Source organism: Aegilops tauschii, chromosome 2 (genome assembly GCF_002575655.3).
Source record: "Aegilops tauschii subsp. strangulata cultivar AL8/78 chromosome 2, Aet v6.0, whole genome shotgun sequence".
NCBI lineage: Eukaryota > Viridiplantae > Streptophyta > Magnoliopsida > Poales > Poaceae > Aegilops > Aegilops tauschii.
This window is the reverse complement of record NC_053036.3, coordinates 142,988,310-142,995,849: the sequence shown is the minus strand read 5'-3', so window position 1 is coordinate 142,995,849 and position 7,540 is coordinate 142,988,310.

The window sequence follows — 7,540 nt, the reverse complement described above, 5'->3', positions numbered from 1 at the left end:
GTGCCATCGAGGAGAAAAAATATTGTGTAGTACTAGGTGCCATCGAAGTGCACGACGCACTTACGCACTGCATATCTCCATTTTCTTGCATGACACGCCACCTTGATGCTAGATGTCCCGCGCGTCATGGAGGCATATAGTATGATTTTGTAAAATGGAGGCATATAGATGTCCCGCGTGTCGGCAAAAGGATGAACAAAGCTCATGTCTTAAACGAAAGAGTGGAAGAACATAGATTCCCAACGACCGAGAAGGAGCAACAAACCTCGGGGTGGAGCGTCTGCACTCATAATATTTTATATTATTCAGCGAGATAAAATCAACCAAATCTCTCCATGTTCCTATACCATTCTATAGTATGAGAGTAACTTTGAACGTAAGCCATTGATTCACTCTATCCAATGGTCATAGTTGGAAAATCCAAACAAAACCAAGCATTGGATCAACTCTTTTTTCGAGATCAACTCTTTTAGCACTTAGATTGTTGCCGCCTGCCCACCTAGCCCACCTATATATCCGCTCACGTGCGATGACCACAGGAGCTATCCACTCAGATAGTATTTTAAAAAAATAAAGGTCGATAACTAATGCGGCACCTCGGGCCAATGCGGCCAGATCGCATTTTGCACGAGAAATTACACACCATGTTTCGTTGACATGTGGTCCCATTCCAACATGTAAGTGAGACAACGGCGAGTCCTTTTGTACAATTTCCGAAAGGACGTGAGGCCGGGGCGCCTCTTCGTGTACCGTGGCAAACTGGCAACCGTCCACCGACTCTTCGCCTTTCCCTCTCGATTTGGAACTGATGTCGCACGCTCTTCCTCCCTCCTCCGTTTGCCTTCACCCTTCCTTCTGCCATTGTTCGATCATCTTCTCCATGGAGGGAACAAGCCGGAAACAACCCCGTTATTCTTGCCCCGATCTGAAAGATGACGTGGTTGGGGAACTCATTGATCGGTGCGACATCATCACCTCGGTTAGCATGGCAGGTTCATTCAAGACCATTCTCAACTCAACTAATAACATCATTACAAGGAACCCAAGGGTCCAGGAGCGGTTTGATCTCCCTTATCTTATTCGCTATAAGCCTGTTCGCATGGACGTGGACGACAGAGGCCTCGCCTTGTGCAAGTTGATGCCGCTTGATAATGATACGTGTGATGTCAAGATGCCATCGCTTAAGGGTAAGGCCTTGGCTTGCGCAAATGGAGATTGGGTTGTTTTTATTGGGTAAAATTGCGAGTGGGAACTTGTGAATGTGTACACTCGTCAGCAGATTCCACTTCCAAAAATCTCAGAGTGCCCTAAGGTTGAGCACACAGATGATCTACGTACGTTCAAATATGATCATGGTGGCTGTCGTCTATGGAAGATAGCAATTTGTCGAGTTCCCAACCGTTCTTGGAATTACAAGAACCATGAAGTTGTTGCTATCTTCGACAAGCTTGTTGCCGTCCTTCGTGGTTCGACTGGATGGATATTGCTCAAAAATCAGTTTCTATACACGGATGTGTACTGTGATGCAATTCAATACGAGGGTCTTGTGTTTGCTACCACCACTCGTGGCACTGTTTTTGCATGGGATCCTCGTAGTTTCGGTACGTTTGTTTTCCACTTTAATTATAATTGTTTCATCCACATGCATGCGAGTTAGCAAGTTTCCCTTCTCTACTAATTAACCGTCTTCTTGTGTTTCCAAGGTCCTGTGAACATTCCACCACCTATACTTGAAAAATTTTATAACCAAGGGGGAGATGACGATGGTGATGATCACGAGCATGAGGACGAGCAGGGCCCATATACTCAGTGGCGGCTGGCAACTAATTCTGATGGATCACCCCTTCTTGTCTGTATACAACCCACTGCTGATGATACTACTATGGAAGCAGGTGTTGTCTCCCATGGTCGCACTCTCCGGACCTATTCCAACACCCGTTGCATGGTATTCGGGTTGGATACTAGTGTGCTAGCACCAACACCTTCTCCCGGGTACAGTATTGATAGTCTTGGAGAAAATTCGCTCTTCCTTGATCAAAACTATCCAATGATGGTGAAAGGTGATCCAACTGCTGTTGACACAACGTTACTACCATTTATGAGAAGCAACTGTATCTATACGTCGGACATTGCGGTGGTTCCCTACCCTGGTCATGATATAGTAGGCCGCTTCAGCCTGGATGATCAGTCCTGCGTTGGTCTCGAGATTGACAGTAGCTGGCCCTTCCCAGAGAATCACTTGTGGTTCAAAGCAAGCGTTTCCAACACCGAGGATTGGTTGAGTTGAAGTTCATTTCATTGCTTGTTATTTGTTGTGTGATGAAAACTTTAGTATTTATAATGTATCCTTATTGTCGTTGTGGGTTGATGACCTATTGTATGTAATAAAATGATATGCGTGTGATAAACTTACTAAATTTATGAATGCCTTTCGAGTTGCTTCTCTGAGTGGGTGCTGCGACGAGGCAAAAAAATATTTTATGAATACATAATTGTACGTGCATTGCAACAGGTTATCGGATGAGGCCAATCAACAATAGTACACTATTTGTACTAGCTTCACATGCTGCACTATCTCTACGTCTACGTACATAATACAACAAGTTTTAAACTTGAGACTAGCCACCCATCCTCACAAAGAACACTTTTTAACCTAGCACAGACTCCAGGAGATTTGGCCACAGTGTGAGGTGGGCCATATGTTAATGTGTTCGCCTTACGTAACCAACACCTCGAATCCTTGATACTACTACTATAAGTAGTAGGAGTAGTAGGGTGGCATGGGCCAGAACAATCATTCACGTCCAGGAGTACGGCACACGCCACCAGCACGACTTCCATCTGACACCATATTTCTTGGAGTCCGTGCTACAAAAATCTCTTCAACCTCGTCGTTTCTCTAACTCAGCCATCGTGCGGCGGGCGAGGTGGGGGTTTGCCGATAGTCAGCTTCCTCAACTGCGGTCCCACTTGTAAGGCCAACTCCAACGCACGACCCCAAACGGACCTCCGTTTTCCCAGATTCTGTCCGTTTGGGTAGGGCAATGGGGTCGTGTCCGGGCCATTTCTCGAATGCGGTGGCCGTGCGCCGAACACGCAGACGCATCCCGGCCGCGTACATTTTTCTTTGCAAACACATATCTTTTTTCATCATCGATTTTTTGGTACATGGAAATACATCACCAAAATTTTGAATAGAAAAGCAAGACCAAAGAAAACAAGAACCACAAGAATACATTTTAGAAGATATCCAACTTCCATAACTGCTCCTGTAAGTTGGATTAGTGCCTTCTTGATGCATTCATTGTTGATCTGCGGAGGCTTGATCTTGCGTGCTTCTTTCTTCTTCGAGTGTAAAGAAGTAGACGTGTCTAGCCTGTATTTTATCAACAAGTGCACTAGTCTCATCTCTAGCCTCTATGCTAGATAAAAGTGCTAGAACATCTACTAAATTGCGCTCTATCAATATATCATTGTACTCTTCTTCCCAATACCAAAACTTGCATCCATTCTACACAACAAAATTTTAAGTTAGCATAACTAGTCTAACCCGAGAGCACAACCGAAGATTTGGTCAAGTTCTTCCTCCTTTTGCCGACACGTGGGACATCCAGCATCCAGGTCGTGTCATGGAAGAAAACAGAGTGGTAGTTGAAGCCACGTGATGTGCATCTTGGGTTAAACTGTAAATAGAATCTTACTACTCTTGAGTAACTCCAAAAGCGGCCACCGAAGATCTTTATTGGATTTGTTTTTCATCACCAGCATGTCGAGGTGAAAGATGTGCAGGTTCAGTGGGTCCTCTTGCGTTTTCACTGACATGTGGGACCGCATATGAGCAAACAGACGATGGGCTCCACGCGTCTGCTGGCTGGCTGAGAGAAGAGAGAGAGGAGGGTTGAGCACGGACTCCAGGAAATTTGTTCTACGTAACCAGCACCTCGATATAGTGGGGTGGCATGGGCCATAACTAGCATTCATGTCTAGCAGTACGGCACACGCCACCCACACGAGTCCCATCCGACACCAATTTTCTTGGAGTCCATGCTATAGCCATCTCTTCTCCCTCCTGTTTTCTCAGCCATCGCGTGGTGGGCGGGGTGGGGGTTTGCCGATAGTCGGTTTGCTCAACTGCGGTCCCACTTGTAAGTGAAAATGCAACACAGCACGCATTCCCCCTTGAGCGGCGTGCCGGAGCAACCGTGTGGGGGTGCGACATGAACACGGCAGGATTTTCCTTTTGAAATTGTAACTTGTAAAATTTGGTTCTGCTCCATGGCGTGACCGATAGATAGAAATAACAATTTTCCCTAGAGTAATGAGAAGTTTGGTTCTGGCGCGGTTCATGCATGGAGTACGTACAAAAATTATGAAGTTGATGCGAAAGGTAAGATAATTACTAGTAGTACCATATACTACTACATGGATTTGACGGAAAGATAAAGATACATACGGATCCATCAACGACATCCTCATCCCTAGTGCACCGGGTCACCAACCGACGTGTGAGGAGCAGCGACGTTGGCGGCAAGCTCAATGTGCTTCTGAACAATGCCGTCCAAGGTTGCCCTGCGGTCCAAGAAGGCCAGCGTCATATCGTCCTCCTCTTGCATGTAGTAGTCCTTGTGGACGATTTGCGCGTAGACGTGGGTGATTATGTCGATGGTGTCTTGCTGCGCCAGGCGCTGCGCGGCGAGCGCGACCTCGAGGTGGACATTCTCCGGCACGACAGCGGGCAGTCGCAGGGCCACTAGTGCGTCGAAGAGGTTGTCACCATAGAGGCCGTTGAGGGTGGCAGGCATCGCAGAGCCTGGGTGCGTGGGCTGGAGGCGTACGTCAAGGTCGTCCGCGAGCTTCTTGAGGACAGTGAACTTGTCGAGGAAGCCGATGAGGACCTCATCGAACAAGGAGACGAAGTTGTCGTCCAAGCGGCCCCTCGCCCTGGCGGCCTCAAGCACTACCTGGAAACGTCCCTCGGTGCTGGGCTGCAGGCCGGCGTCGTGGACCATCTGGCACAGCCGGCTGATGCTCGCGCTCATCGCTTCCATGGGTCTAGCTTCTAGTCAACTGATCTTGCGATTGGAGTGATCACTCTTGCCCTTGGGTGCGTAGGTGCGTAGGATTTCGTAGATTGGACTAGCGGGAGCCTTTATATGAGAAGTGCAGACTGCGTTGAATTCACGTGCGTGTTGGCCATCTACTCCTCGCCCCTCTACTGCACCTGCCTTTGGCTGTATGACAGGTTGGCCATCCACCCGTTGGGCCCACGTGTCATACACCCAAAGGCAGGTGCAGTAAGTCAATGAAGCTGCGTCCCCCTCCGTGCCGGTGCAGTATAGTCATCTCACCGGACCTCTAGTTGGGGCCAAACGAGAGAACTTTGTTGTTTACTGGTTTATTGGTCCCCTTTGCATTTTGCGCCAAGTTTTGACTTTGATTTAACTAATAAAATGTTAATGCATGTAACCAAAAATGTTGTGTAAGTCACCTTACGAAAACCAAATAATCCCAAAACACTTAGGCACGGTACATTAACCCCCTCCTCGTTTCTTATTTCGTGACATATCAACCAATAAGAGATGTGGGCCGTGCATGCTTTCAATGACTTGAGACCACCAAACATCACATGCGGTGGTTAGTTCATTGCATGTAATCCTATTATGTAGCAAAAAGACATTAAGTTATCTAGCCGATAGGAATAAAGCAATACACCATGTATTTATTTACAGAGGGAGTAGTACATTTTTTGTGACATGCATTACTAGATATTGCTAGTCAAATACTAAATCCAGATGGACGTGGAAGTACTACTAAATCCAGACGATGGTGCTAGTACTAGTAGTAGTACTACCAATGTAGTAGCACTGTACTACCCGTTGGTCAAATTATTACGTGCTGCTCCTCACAGTGAAGTGAGAAGACCCTACGCCGGAGATGACACCTGAGTATTGGCGCCGTGTTCGGCATGCCATAGTCAGCCTCACTGTCTGCAGTCACTATCATCATGGCAATAGACCTAGCCTGCTTACAACTAGCCGTGTTCGACATAATTTCTTGTGCGTAGATGCCCGTGCATTGCACGGTACACCAAGATTGGGGGGTGGACGGCGCCGGCAGAGGCCATCGCGCCAGATTTTTCCATGGCCTTCTAGATGTGGTGGGGAGGAGATAAGGCTGATTGTGAGAGACAAGGAGTTGTTTGTAAATAGGGAACAAGTGCGAGCATCTTTCTGCAAAACTGGAGAAGTTTGGGTTGTATGCGTCAGATCTAGATCCGACGGCTATTGGTGAAAGATGGCAGGCACAACATAACCACCAACTCAGGACCTGTTTGATTCGCAGGATTTTGAAAACGCAGGAATAGGACACGGCAATATTACAAGTTCCAAACTGATATTAAAAATGTTAGGAGTAATGCTGCACCTACAAAGAGGGAATTACTAGTAAGTTTACGTAAGAACTTTCGTTACTTTGTCATTTAGTCTTAGACGCTTGCGGTGATCAGCACGCCATTCATTGTTGCGCCAGAGAACGCCAAACCTCATTACCTTGAGCACACTTGCCTCCAGAACAAAGAACCTGGCCAATTTAATCTCAGATGTGCTGCCTCGGTAGTCGATCAAATCAATTTCTGTAAGATGGAGATCAAGGCATTCGATGAGATTGTTATAGTGCAGCACATTTTTCGCTTTCGGGTCTTTTTTTATTTGCAAAAGAAGAGAACATATTAGAGCAGCTGGCTGTATAAGAATGCCGTGTCATCAAGAGGTACCAATATCATTCGCTCATACGATAGGGTTGGCTGTCTAGTGATATTTTTTCACTCTCTCTCTCTCTTTCTCTTTCCTCTCATTTACGTAGGAGTACGTGAAGAGCTTGGGCATTTGTTGCCTTCCACTATGTGGCCGATGCCATATTTCGCAAAAGTATGCCACATAATACGCATCGATGTCAAATCAAAAGATTTTGGCACCGCTCTCGCGATGTGAGAGAGTTGGCACCGCTGTGCACACAGACCCACATGTATAAACAAATCAATCAAACCAACTACACCAGCCTCTCACTCTCCCAAACAAGTGTTTTTTATGGCCTCAGTCCTCTCTCTCTTCCACACAAGTGTTTTTTCATTGCGTGAGTTAATTTGGCACCGGAGAAAAGTAGGTGATCCAGATTGGGGCACCAGGTGAGCAATGGAGGGGCATCGATGCCAAATGCATCACAAGTGAATTTGGCACATGTTTTGGCCTACATAGTGGAGGGCCGTTATAGCCCACTTTGGTATTACCTCTTATTTAGTATAATATTTTGACCATAGATTTACGTAAGAAAATGCCAATGCATGTCACTAAAAATTACACCATTTGAAATTATGTTCAAATACGAATCCAACGATATAGTTCTTACTGACATGCATTAACATTTTGTCAGTTAAATCTATGGTCAAATTTTGATACTACAAAATAGGAAGAGTAAACCAGGACGAAGGTAGTACTTGCTCTTAGGGTAACCATAGAGTTACTAGAGTAGTCTAAGTTACTTT